This window comes from Notechis scutatus, chromosome 1 (genome assembly GCF_049901735.1).
Source record: "Notechis scutatus isolate UNSWTSFEM ecotype Mainland chromosome 1, rNotScu1.2, whole genome shotgun sequence".
Taxonomy (NCBI): domain Eukaryota; kingdom Metazoa; phylum Chordata; class Lepidosauria; order Squamata; family Elapidae; genus Notechis; species Notechis scutatus.
Genome location: NC_142009.1, coordinates 18,809,723 through 18,822,274, shown reverse-complemented (window position 1 = coordinate 18,822,274; position 12,552 = coordinate 18,809,723).

Below are 12,552 nucleotides of genomic sequence, written 5' to 3'. Positions count from 1 at the left end.
CAAAGTCAGTAGATCTGCTGTACATGTTGGACTATAACCACTATTGGAGGTTGGGGATGATAGCAATCATAGGTCAAGACATCTAGTAGCTCCCATGTTCCATATATTCAAGAAGATCCTTGGCCAATTTTCTATTCATTTGTTCCATTGGAGTCATAGCCACCGGGAGTTTGAGCAATTACATTTCCTTTCTCTGTTTCCAAACTCTGCATCCCTGTATTATTTATTTGTTTGTTTGTTTGTAAATTTATATTGCCACCTATTCACATATGGCAACTCAAGGCAGCTTACAAGAATGAAATAAATAAATATAGATAGATAGATAGATAGATAGATAGATAGATAGATAGATAGATAGATAGATAGATAGATAGATAGATAGATGAAAATAATAAAATAGAATCAATAATAAATTAATAAATATAATAAAATAACCCCCTGCCCCTTGCCCTGGTGATAACATATCACATGAGCCATTTAATGGGGGCCATCCTGCTCTGGGTTCCCCAAGCCCGCTGGTCTTCAGCGCCTTCCAGAAGAGTGGGGGCCATTCTAATCTCTTGGGGAATGATGTTGACACTATGCTGATACTCGACTCCAAAGCAATTACTTTTGCACATGGCAATCTTTAGGAGACACCTTCCAAATCAGATTTGTTTTGTTTTGTTTTGATTGATTTGCTGTCAAAAGCATGGAAATCTGTCTGCTGTTACTGTAAAGCAGAAAGGAAGACAGTCAACAAGCAAAGAAGTAAAAAAAAAAAAAAAAAAACTAAACTGCACATGACACGGGTAAAATGAACAAGAGAAAGAGACCAAACAAATAATTGTAATAAGATCTGGATCTTAAAGCTGGATCTTTTAAAAAGGAAGCTATTCAATGCAGTTAGGTCTGAAGTTTTCAATTGTATAGACTCATCAAATGAAAAGTGAAATAATGCTCATTGTACGCTTGTATTTGAAGTATTTGCAAGATCCTAGCCTTTCACACAACTCTTGTTGATATAAGGAACTGCTTTCTGATAATAACAATTACACTTGAGTTAAGCTTATTTGTCCAAGCAAAAATCTGCAGGAAAACTTGTGGTTGACTTGAATGAATGGAGCCAGACACAAAACTTGACCTGTAGTCTAACATCTAGCATCTCCCCATGTTAAAGGGTGTGTTTAGCAAAGTCTGTAACATTATTTGCAACAGTCACCCAAAGACATCAGGAAGACACTAGACTGAGAAAGATTGCAAAGTCTGTTGTTTTTTTCTTCACAACAGTTATGTTAGGGGGCTGTTCCCTAAGCATCCTGAAACTGGTCCAGCTGAAAGAAGTGCTTTCAGATAAATCACATTGAAATCAATATCCAGGCTAGCCAAGTTTGCAAATGTACCTTATTCTTTCATCTTTAAGTTCAATTTTCTGGGGCAAAATAAATCATCATTATCAGGTAGTAATAAAATAAAGTCTCTTAAAGTAAGACTCCTCGAAACAGTCACAGTGCTTAAAATATCTTTGTTAATCAATTTTACCAGATAAAAATAATTCACAAATTTTTACTTCTTCTTTTATTTCAGAGGTCTCCAATCCCTGGTCCATGGATCGCCACCGGTCTGTGGCATGCCAGAAACCAGGCCACGCAAACAAGGGAATCCACGAGATGCAGGCAGCATGTCAAACCACACCCCCTTTGGTCCACGGAAAAACCTCTTTCCACGGAACCGGTCCCCGATGCCCAAAAAAATTATCCACAAAAGTTTATATAGGTAGTCCTAGATTTGCAACCATTCATTCAGTGACTGTTCAAAGTTATGACTGTACTGAACAAATGGTACTTATGAAGGGTCCTCACAGCATCTCCATAATCACAAGATCACAATTTCTGACATTCCTGTCACCTTCCCACAAGTAAAGACAGTGGGGAAGCTGGCAGGAAGTCAGAAGGCAAGATCATGTGAGCTCCTCGCTTAACAACTAACACAGTCCTTGCTTAATGACAGCAACTGGCACTGCTGAGATTTTAATGGCTAAGCAACACGGTCACATGATATTGCCCTTTACGGTCCCATTGCTTAATGATAAACATTCCAGTCCTAACTGCCGTTGTTAACCTGAGGACTATAGAATCAGATAACTAGTTTCTGCCTCTTTGTTCAAATTACAGGAAGAAAAGGGGTTGTTTGGGGAACCTGAACACCATTCTCTATCAGAAAAGAAAAAGGAATAAGTTTGCTTCTGCAACGGAGGACACAGATTCCCCCAGGAACTGAGTTCCATCTTTTATCTTCCTTTCTCTACATGAAGTGGTGGCATTGCCATTAAGGGTTAAATTAAGGGCCCTTCTAGTGTAAATTTTAAACACGGAGCTGGCTGGTGGCTGAAGTTTCCCATGTAAATTCAACCTGGGACAATCATAAGTGGGGCAGTGACCCAGCTGAAATATAAATCTCCTGTGTTTGCCAAAAAAAGAAGAAGAAAGGAAAGGGGTGGGGAGAAGCAGCAAGATGATGTTCAACTGTTTACTTTTGTAAGCGGAAATTGAGAAATACCTCAGATTTCTCATGCTTTGTGCTGCTTGGTGAGTGTGGGAAATTTAGGATCATTTGGCCAAAGCTCTTTCCGCTCGGTCTGGTAATGCACCAAACGGTAATTAGCTACAGTTCAGCACTGATTATCAGATGCCACTGGGCCTGCAAAGGGCTCCTTATTTTGGAGTCAGAATAAATGGCAAATTCTGATCTATGCATGTGTACCACTTTATAAAGGATTCTCCTATGTATTCTCCACTGTTTGTTTGGTCCCTATATTTTCCTTTTAAGTGTTGAAAGTTAAAACCTACCCCTCTCCTAGAAAAAATGAAATATTATAGGATATACTAAAAAGGCACAATATTTCCCTTAAAATAGAATATGGAAGTAGAAACTTAGAGAGGCAGAAACTCAGCCCCCCCCAAAAAAAATCTTTGTTAATGGGCCATTAAGGCCTAGGCCAGTCTATTCTACATAACAAAGATCTACCTCCTTCAGGCAGAGCCATTTAACTGCCCTTCATTGCACCACCCACCAAGTTTCAACCAAACTTAGCACACAGACAACCTACAAAGCTAGCTATGACATCTGACAGCAACCAATCAGGATAGTCTTTCTGTGCCCCAGGAAGTTCAAAGCCAAGAGAAGGCATAAAACCCAGGGACTCTCAGCATCTCTTCCCTTTTCTGCCCAGGATCTCCAAGCCACGTGGTCCTGTTTGTCAATAAACCATCTTTCTAAGCGGCTTCCATGTTCCCGGTATCTTTTTCCCCCACTTGGAACTGAACCCAGATGGACATTTATTCGAAAAAGCCCCATTTTATCATCGAAGACCAGAGGTGGTATTCAGCAGATTCTGACCAGTTCTGGAGAACCTTCTGGTCCCTCCCAACACTGTTATTCTATGTTCTGTCTTCTACCCTTATTAGCGGGAAAATAAATCTATCGGCACTATTGCACAGAATAGCAATCTGAGCATGTACCGTGGATATCCTTACCTTCTACCTCCTGGCAGCAAATTAACTGAGTGATGGATAAAAATGTCCAGGATTAATTGGGCAGGAGACGTTTATCTATCAATCACTGTTGAGCGGAAATATTTTCATTGAAAGGGTTTTAAAAAGCACACTGTCCCTGGAGTTGTCTTTTCCCACCCAAATGCTCTTCAGATATGATAGATTTAAATTCCTTCCAGATTGGAGAAGGCTGAAATAAGCAAACTTTACCAGAGCTTTCTCAAAGCTAGCCATAGCCAATACTATTATTTATTTATTTATTTTGTCACACATGCATTTATAAATATATATAAGTATAAATATGATTATTAATACATGAAATAGATATGAATAAAAGGGAATTTCTAGTCGAGATATTCAGATACCTTTTCTTTAAGATCTCCCAATATGATTGGCATTCTTTTCTTTTCTTTTTTGTCATTACCTGGCTAGCAAATACAAGGGCTAACAGAAATTCCTCCAAAATGAATGTTGATCGCGCCCATAGAAAGCCTAAAGATTCATGTAAGCCCACTGGCAAAACCAAACACCAACAGTGGAGAAGCTGAACACAGAACAGTAATATAGGTAGCCTTCATTTAGTGTCTGGCTCATGTAGTGACAATTTACAGTTATGATGGAAAGGAAAGGATAACTTTACTGGCCTCGCATTTACTAATCTTTGCAGGTCTGTAAAGCAAAAAAAAACAAAAACTAAAATAGATACTTAAGTAACAGTTGTGGTTTCACTTTGTGACTACTTTGCTTAACAACCAAATTTCCAGTCCAAACTGTGGTTACTAAAGAAGGACTTATATCAATTTATTTAGTGACCATTCAAAGTTACAATGGCACTGAAAAGAAGGAGTTATAACCGTCTTTCACCCTCACGACTGTGGCAGCATCTCCATGGTTTTGTGATCAAAATTCAGGCACTTGGCAAATGACTCATATTTATAACGGTTGCAGGGTCCCGTGGTCACATGATCCCCTTTTGCAACCTTCTGACAAGCAAAGTCTATGCGGAAGCTAGATTCACTTAACAACTGTGTTATTAATTTACCAACTGCACAACTCTGGCAAGAAAGATTGTAAAATGGGGCAAAACTCACTGAACAATTGTCTTGCTTAGCAACATAAATTTTGGGCTCAATTGTGCTCATAAGTCGAGGACTACCTGTATAATGAGTGAAGTCCAGGCATGATTAGCACCAACAGAATAAATGTTAGCTGAAAGTCTAGAAAAGGAATAGCCAACCCGTTAGAAGGCAAGAAGGCAAACACAGGTTACAGCTCATGCTCACTCTATCAAATGCACTTTTAAATGATTGACAGCCAGTATTGACATTTTTAGTCACCTCAAATTGCTGCAAAAGGATGACACCTCAAGGGGATGTTACTCCATGGCTGTATTTATTTATTTGCAAATATTTGCATTCTGCCTATTGCAACAATTCTAGATGGCTTTTTGCTTTTGCTTATTACAAAGAGCATTTTTCTGAATCATGCATCTTCCTCTCAGCAAAGTACTGTCTGTGCTGAGCCATTGATCAAACTTTCCCTGCTCAGTTACCGCCGCCTTCTCCCTCCCTGCATATGCAAGGATTCCTTTCCCATTCATATACATTTTTAAAGAGAAGAGCTGAGCGGATCAATAGGCTCTTAGCCTGAGATTTCATTAAGGATTTTTCTGCCCTGGTATTGATTGCCTTTCTGTGGGGCCGTGGAAAGTACTGAAGTCTGATAAATTCAGGAAGCTAATATTCTGCAGTCTGCATTCGCTTGCTGTTCGCATCAGTTTATCTTAGGGCTCCTTCCTTCCATTTTCTGCTGCCTATAAATGAGAACTGGAACTTTTTATCACTTGGGATCATGTGAAAAATTTGAAACATTTTGGAAAGTATTTGGGGCGTGGGCAGAATGAGTCAAAAAAGTCAAGATGGCCCCCGCAACTGTACGATCAAAGTCTCTATCCTTTTTCCACATTCATATTCAATTTTTTTAAATTAGCTGTTAATATAAGATTAAAAAATACAAAAGCAAGTGGTAGGAAACAAAAGGGAGGGAAAGGGGAAGAGAGATGTGGAAGAAGGGTTGGGGAGAAGGCGTTGACTTCCAGCTCCCTCTGTTGCTGTGGAATAAGGCCTTAACATCAAACCTCAACTTTTTACTTTTCCATAATAGTATAAATTAGCCATTTCTATAACAACTAATCAATCTAATCAGTAAAACCCAAATCAAAGTTTCGTTTCTTTCCACCTCAAGGACAAAGTCCAGATCATTTTATGTGTAAAAAAAAGGCAGGGCTTTGATCTCACAAACCATGACTGCTACCTTGATTTTTTGACTCTCATGGTGAATCTTATTAAAAGTAATATACACATAGTCCTTGACTTATCACCATTCATTTAACAACCATTGACAGTTTACAAGGGCATAGAAAAAATGACATACAGGACCAATATGCCAAATATTGCAAATTTTTAACAATCTATTTCCCAGAAGACTAACAATTGAATTTGTGGGAGTATCCCAATTATCTGCATCTCTGAAATAACAACACAAGATACAGATAATCCCCGCTCAGCAACTGCCTCATTTAGCAACTGTTTTACAATAACAATGGGGATGAAAAAAATAACTATGCTAGCAGTCGTCACATCTATGATTTTTGTGGGTTGGCAAAGTAAAAGAAAGCTGAAGTAAGATCGTAAAATCCTGATGATTCAGTTAGCGGCCACTTCACTTAATGACTAATTGAATTGTGGTCCTAAGTTGAGGACCACTTATACAAAGGATTTGATGTGATCGTAAGCCTAGAACTGTGATGGCGAACCTATGGTATGCATGCTGGAAGTGGCACGCAGAACCATTACTGCCAGCACGCAAGCCTCCTGCCAGCCAGCTGATTGTCGGGTATCTGCCGTGCATGCATGGGGGGTGGGGCGCATGGAAGAGACATGCCCATATGCGCAGGGAGGCGGGTTGCCTGCCGGGGTGTCACGCACGCATTGCTTTATGGGTGCAGGCACACATGCGCGCACCCACACACTTTCGACACGCGACAACAAAAAGGTTAGCCATCACTGGCCTAGAACTACCTATTCAGAGGATTTGATTGGTTCAGGTGATGACTATTTACATATTACAACAATTAGAAAAGTTAGGGTTAGTCCTCACAAGTTACAACCAGCACCTGCTCTATCTGCATTCTTGCTTACAACCATCAGACTATGAACTCTGAAAAGCAAATTTAGGGTTTGGGGTTCAGCATTCAGGTTCAAGGGACTCTTTGTTCCAGGTGGTCCTCGTTTAGCAACGACTTGTTCAGCAACCATTCGATATTCCAATGGTCCAGAACAAGGGGGCTTATGACCATCCCCCAGTCAGTATTCCCTGCAATTACTCCATTGTTATTTGGGTGCTTGGCAACTGGCTCACAATGATGATGTCATAAGTCCTGGGGTTATGTGATCCCCATTTGCAATCTTCACTGCTGGCTTCCATGAAGAAGTCAATGGGGAAACCAGTAAGAGGTTGCGTCAAAAGATCATCATTAACCACATGAAATTTGCTTAACAATGGCAACTGAAACTGAGGCAACTGCTGTTGTAAGTCAGTGTGTTCACATAATATCACTCTTGATGACCACATGACTTAGTAATGGAGCTGCTGATCCTAATTTCCACTGTTAAGGGAGGACTGACTGTACTCATATTCCTATGTGTAGTTTAATGAAAAGAAGGACAAGGGGTGACATGATAGCCATTATCTGTGAACTATCCTTAAATATCACATTTCAATTCTTACTATGTTACAGAGCACCTGATTATGACATCGAACATGTAAACAAGCTAAATTCACTACTAATATGGGCAACGTCCTGCCCACACGCTTTTATCTTTCTTGGTGACTTCAATCTACCTCATATTGACTGGAACCTAAATGAATGTACAACTGAACCCATACACGCAACCTTCTACAATGCTGTTACAAATCTGGGACTGGAACAACTAGTAACCAACAACACTAGACAAAACAACTGCCTCGATCTCATCTTCCGCAATAGTTTGAATTTAATTTACAGAATACAAACTAAAGAACCCTTTTCCAGCAGTGACCACAATATGATTGACTTTTGTCTCAACCTATGCCCACACAAAAATCACAATGACGTAATCCCCAATTATAACTTCAAAAAAGGCAACTATGATCTTATAGACAACGATCTCTCATCCCTTGATTGGCAATCTCTATTCACTGCATGCAATACTGTTGACAACATATTTTTACCATTACAACATATTTTTACTTGAAGTCAAAAGAGTCATCAAACTATATGTACCAACAACAACTCCCAAAACAAAACAAAAAACAGATTACCCATAACAATAAGGAAACTTCAATCCAAAAAGAGATTACTCTGGTGGAAAAACAAATTGCCAATTTCAAAAGCCGATACAAAAATTTATGCCACCAGATAAAGACTGAATGCACCAATTATCACATTAAACAAGAGGAAAACCTTCTATGCACCAATTCCACCCATGCTTTATACAATTTTGTAAACAACAAACTAAAAGACTCAAGGTCCATCCCACCCCTGATAGGACCTAATGGTAAAGACTGCAACGACGACACTATTAAAGCCAACCTCTTTAACACATTCTTTGGCTCAGTATTTGTAAACAGCAATGGATCACATCCAGTATTTCCTAGCCGAACTACAGACAACTACAATGATCTAATACATATCGATTTTATAGAAGACAATGTTGAAAAAGCACTACACAATCTAAAACCATCTCGATCTATTGGACCGGATGGAATATGTGCCTACTTCTTAAAAAAGCTATCCACTGCCATAGCCGAACCTCTAAGCATAATCTTTGAAAAATCAGGACCAGCTCTTTGCCTAACCTATGGTCACAAGCCATGGTCATCCCCATCTTCAAAAAGGGAGACCCCAGCCTAGTTGAAAATTACAGACCAATCTCCTTTTGCTGCGTCACCTGTAAAGTCATGGAATCAATTATTAACCAATCCATTATCTTCCACTTAGAGACAAACAACCTACTTTCCAATAAACAATATGGTTTCAGAAAAAAACTATCCTGTAATCTGCAACTCTTACACCGCAAAAACATATGGACTACACAACTCGATCAGGGCAAAACAATAGACGCAATCTACATAGACTTCTGTAAAGCCTTTGATTCAGTGGTACACGACAAACTACTCCTAAAAATAAAATCTTATGGTATCTCTGGACAACTGCATAACTGGATAGAAGCATTCCTGTCAAACAGACAACAAATGATCAAAATTGGGAGTGTCCTATCAAATTCTGTACCTGTCAACAGTGGTGTCCCCCAAGGCAGTGTTCTAGGACCAACTCTCTTCATACTCTATATAAATGACCTCTGTGATCATATTAAGAGCAACTGAGTTCTTTTCGCTGATGATGTAAAGCTGTTCAATACCACAGACAATACTGCTACCCTTCAAAAAGATCTTGACTATGTATCAGAATGGTCAAAAAAATGGCAACTTCAAATCTCAACAAATAAATGCTCTGTCTTACATATTGGCAAAAAAAAAAAGAAAACAAAATACAAGCTGAATAGTCAAGATCTTGTTGATGATCCAAACTCTGTAAAGGACCTTGGAATACTCACCTCTAATGATCTAAGTGCTAGAGCCCACTGCAACTACATAGCCAAAAAGGCATTAAGAGTTGTTAACCTAATCCTACATAGCTTTTTCTCTGGTAATATTACACTACTAACTAGAGCAGTGGTTCCCAACCTTTTTTTCGCCCCGCACCTTTAAAGAAATTTCACTTGAACCTCGCACCCCCTGAAATTTAGACTTTAGGAACTACTGAACACGATAAATATATGGTAGGATTGAATCTTTTCAGCTATATATGTGACGGCCACTAAATAACGATACTTAACTCTAAAATGAAAACAAAGTTAATCCATTGCATAATAAATAAAAATGCCAACATATAGCCAATATCCTATTATTTACCTGGACTTTTCTCGCACCCCCTGGAATATCATCTCGCACCCTCAGGGGGTGCAAGCGCCCCAGGTTGAGAACCCCTGAACTAGAGCATACAAAAGATTTGCTAGACCAATACTCAAATATAGCTCATCAGTCTGGAACCCACATTACGTATCTGATATTAGCACAGTTGAGAAAGTCCAGAAATATTTCACAAGAAGAGTTCTCCACTCCTCTACTCGTTGTAGAATACCTTATGCCACCAGACTCGAAATTCTAGACCTAGAAAACCTTGAATTACGCCGTCTTCGATCTGATCTAAGTATGGTATATAAAATCATACATTGCAATGACTTACCTGTCAATGAATACTTCAGCTTCAACCATAACAACACAAGAGCACACAATAGATACAAACTCAAGGTTAGCCGCACCAAACTTGATTGCAGGAAATACGACTTCAGCAGCAGAGTGGTCAATGTCTGGAATACTCTACCTGACTCTGTGGTTTCTTCCCCAAACCCCAAAAACTTTAACCTTAGACTGTCTACTATTGACCTCACCCCTTTCCTAAGAGGTCTGTAGGGGGCGTGCATAAGCGCACCAATGTGCCTACCGTCCCTGTCCTATTGTTTCTTTTATTTTTCTTATATGTACCCATTTCATGTATTCATAACTATGTATATGCTTATACCTATTATCTTGTAAGCGATTGACAAATCAAATAAATAAATAAATAAAATAATAGCAATGTTCCAATATCTAAGGATTTGCCATAAAGGACAGGGAGCCAAGCTATTCTCCAAAGCACCTGAAGGCAGAACAAGAAGCAATGGATGAAAACTAATCAAGGAGAGAAGCAACCTAGAACTAAGGAAAAATTCACTGACAGTTAGAACAATTAATCAGTGGAATGACTTGTCTCCAGAAGTTGTGAATGGTCCAACACTGGAAGTTTTTAAGAAGAGATTGGGCAACCATTTATCTGAAATAGTACAGGGTTTCCTGCCTAGGCAGGGGTTGGACTAGAAGACCTATAAGGTCCCTTCTAACTCTGTAATTCTGTTATTCTGACAATTAAGACCCTAATTTGTAATGAAGATCCGGCTTCTAATCCTTGGCTCCTTCAAGTTAAAAGAAACAGGAAATCAAAAGGAGAAAATGATCTGCTTTGGATTCTGCAGAATGGCCAGAACAGACAAAACTAGATTACACTAGATTACATTATTAGCATTTCCATAAAGTGGAAGCAGTTCCAGATCCTCTTGCATTAAGTAGTCCAAAATAGGCAGGATAAAACCATGACAAATGTTTATTTTCTGCACAGACAAATTCCAGATTCCTTTGGGAAAAAATAATGTCTAATTTATATCTCTTCCAGAAAGGTAGCATGTTCTTCAGACGTAAAAAAAAATACCATAAAGTGATTCAGACATGAAAGTGCCTCCTGATTTCTCTGCCTCCTGATTTCCAATTAAAGTGTTCCTTGTTAGTTTGGGATGGTAGGTTAGCAGCAAATATATGTTAATAAAATCCTAAAGAGGAGGAGGAGGCAATCTCAGCATGCAGGTGTCTGATTGCAATCTGGGTGGCTGATAGGAATAACAACCTGAAGCCTCAGACCACTCTCTCCTTATTAAGCGCATTGCTTGAACACAGCCAATGTGTAGAGCATGGGCCTCTAATCTTGGCAACCTTAAGACTTGTGGACTCCAACTCCCAGAATTCCCCAACCAGCTTAGCTGGCTGGCAAATTATAGAAGTCTACAGGTCTCAAAGTGTCCAAGGTTGGACACCCCTGGGGTAGAGCAAGCCAGAGCCCATCAGCTGAATATGGACAACGAACCATTATGCTGTAACCCTTGACCCCAACAGTGTGCTGTCAAAACTCAATGTTTTTAATGAGAGGAAATCCAACCCCCCTTTCTCAAATCGTTTCCCTTGAGCATCACACTCCACTGGTATAACCTCACTAGACCATTAACTTAACTTATTTGTGGTCCTCCTAGACATTTTGAAAAGGCCTGCCTTCCATCCCCTGAAAGCATGTCCATTCTTCTTTAGTGCCCAGGTTTCATCCTTCATCAAAGCTTTTAATGCAGTCTCCCATCCCATTCCTGATTTTTACCCATCCATCTACTATGATCTGCTGCTCTTCACTGTTAACAGCCCTGCTGAAGAAGTTACAACACTGTTAAAATTGTAATTATGCATTTAAATTTTAGGAAACAAAATTGTTGTCACAAATCAGTAGTGGTGGGATTCAAAATATTTTACTACCGGTTCTGTGGGTCTGGCTTGGTGGGCATGGCATGGCTTGGTGGGCATGACAGGGGAATGATACTGCTAAATCCCCATTCCCTCCCCACCCCAATAACCTGCTTTCCAGCTCCATTCTTCTGTGCAGGTCAACAAAAGAAGACCCAGCCGATCAGGAGGCAGAGAATAGATGGGGGCGGGGCCAGTCAGAGGTGGTATTTACCGGTTCTCCGAACTACTCAAAATTTCCACTACAGGTTCTCCAGAATTGGTCAGAACCTGCTGAATACCACCTCTGGAACAAACGATCTGGAGTTATCTACTTTTTTTTTTTTTACTTTATATACAGTTATGCAGATCTATCCCATTGTTCCACTATTATCCTTTGGGAGGGGGTTGGGAATCTCTCTGCCAATCTTCCTTAATATGGTGCTCTCCAAATGTACAGGTAGTCCTTGACTTACAACCGTTCATTTAGCAACCATTTGAAGTTACAATGGCACTGAAAAAAATGACATATGACCACTCCTCGTACTTACAACCATGGCAACATCCTCAGAGTCACATGATCAAAATTTAATTCATGATGGTTGTAGCATCCTGGGATCACTTGATTGTCATTTGTGATCTTCCCAGCCAACTTCCAATAAGCAAAGTCAATGGGGGAAGTTGGATCCACATAACGACTATGTGGTTCACTTAACAATTGCAGCAATTCGCTTTAACAATTGTGGGAAAATGGGTTGCAGAATTGGGCACAACTTGCTTA